This window comes from Psammomys obesus, unplaced genomic scaffold (genome assembly GCF_907164565.1).
Source record: "Psammomys obesus unplaced genomic scaffold, mPsaObe1.curated_primary_1811, whole genome shotgun sequence".
Classification (NCBI taxonomy): domain Eukaryota; kingdom Metazoa; phylum Chordata; class Mammalia; order Rodentia; family Muridae; genus Psammomys; species Psammomys obesus.
The window spans coordinates 19208387-19210533 of record NW_026596073.1 but is presented as its reverse complement, the minus strand read 5'-3'; the positions used below and the strand labels follow the sequence as shown (position 1 = coordinate 19210533).

Below are 2147 nucleotides of genomic sequence, written 5' to 3'. Positions count from 1 at the left end.
GATAGTTAGATAGGTGAAGAGAAGAAGAATCTGGAAGAAGGGGAGGGAGGAAGGAGAGAAAGGGAGGGGGAGAGAGCAAGAGAGGGAAGGAAAGAGAGAGGGAGATCTTTGTAAGTGAAATGCTACGAATGGGCCTCTGGGTTCTTCTGTATCCATCTATCTTCCATAAAACTCCCTGGGCTCTGTCCAAGTTTGGCTGTGATTCTCTGCATCTGTTTAGATACCCTGCTGGTTGGAGTCTTTTTGAGGACATCTGTGGTAGGCTCCCAACCTCTCTTTTACCACTTCCAGTGTCTAGCCTGTTTGTCCTACTTAATGAGAATTAAGCATCTTCCCTAGGGTCCTCCTTATTGTTTATCTTCTTTAGGTCTGTAGATTTTAGTTTGTTTATCCTATATTATATGGCTAATATCCACTTGTAAGTGAGTATATACCATGTGTGTCTTTCTGCTTCTGGGTTACCTCACGCAGAATGATCTTTCTAATTCCCACCATTTGCCTGAAAATTTCATGATTTCCTTGTTTTTAATAGCTGAGTAGTATTCCATTGAGCAAATATTTACACTTTTCCTCTACCACCACTAAATTATGCAGAGGTAGAAGCTTGGGTAGCTTCAAGATTTGGCCTCACCCGTAATCCACTGTCATGAATAGGATGGCATTGCTGCTGGAGGTGTAATGGATGTCATTACTGCTCTATAAGAGGTGCTGAAAACTGCCCTCATCCAGGATGGCCTAGAGAAGCACCAAGCCCATCTTTGCATGCTTGTGTCCAACTGTAATCTAACCCACATACATCAAGCTGGTGGAGGCGCTCTGTGCTGAGCACCAGATCAAGCTGACTAAGGCTGATGACAGCAAGAAACCAGGAGGATGGGTAGGTCTCTGTAAAATTGATTGGGAGGGGAAGCCACGGAGAGTAGTTAGTTGCAATATTATAGTGGATAAGGACTATGGCAAAGAATCTCAGACCAAAGATGTCATCGAGGAGTACTTACAATGCAAGAAATGAATAAATAAAATATTTTGACTAAAAAGAAAAAAAAAAAAACCCAAAATAACAACAAATGTCCTTGTTGTGTACATGAACATCTTTTTGATATATGCCTAGGAGTGGTATAGCTATATCTATTCATAACAGCCAGAACCTGGAAACAACCCAGATGTCCCTCAATGGAGGAATAGATACACAAATTGTGGTACATTTACACAATGGAATACTACTCAGCAATTAAAAACAAGGAAATCATGAAACTTGCAGGCAAATGGTGGGATCTAGAAAAGATCATCCTTAGTGAGGTACCCCAGGAGCGGAAAGACATACACAGTATATACTCACTTATAAGTGGGTAATAGACCTATAAGATAGGATAAACATACTAAAGTCTGTACACCTGAAGAAAGTAAACAAGACAGAGGTCCCAGGGTAAGATGATCAACCCTCACTTAGAATGACAAATGAGATGGACAATGGAAGTAGGAGAAAACAAGAAAGAACAGAACAGGAGCCTACTGCTGAGGGCCTCTGAAAGACTCTGCCTAGCAGTGTATCAAAGCAGATGCTGAGACTCATAACCAAACCTTGAGCAGAGTGCAGGGAATCATATGAAAAAGGGGGAGTTAGTAAGACCTGGAGAGGACAGGAACTCCACAAGGGCCAAATATATCTGAGCACAGGGTTCCTTTCTGAGACTGATTCTCCAACCAAGGACCATTCATGGAGATAACCTAGATAGAACCCCTGCTCAGACGTAGCCCATGGCAGGACTGTCTTTGACATGAACTCAGTGGCTGGCTATTTGACATCCACCACCACCCCTGCCCCCGAGTCAGGAGCAGCCTTGCTAGGCCACAGTGGAGGACATTGCAGTCAGTCCTGATGAGACCTGATAAACTAGGGTCAGATGGAAGGAAAAGAAGATCTCCCCTATCAGTGGACTTAGAGAGGGGCAGGAAGGATATGAAGAGGGAGGGTGGGATTAGGAGGGAATGAGAGAGTGGGCTACATCTGGGATACAAAGTAAATAAACTGCAATTAATATAAAAATAAAAAAATAACAAATATTAAAATAGACCAATCCCAAATGGACAACAGTTCTGTGAGTGTTCCTCAAAGCTTTCCCTGAGGTTGGGCAGTCATGCATTTA

The 2147-nt window shown here is 42.8% G+C and overlaps 1 pseudogene; it reads left to right on the top strand.

Moving 5' to 3' along the window:
- Positions 1-660: 660 nt before the first annotated feature.
- LOC129690278 (40S ribosomal protein S12-like) lies at positions 661-1012 on the top strand (annotated as a pseudogene).
- The last annotated feature ends 1135 nt before the right edge of the window (positions 1013-2147 follow it).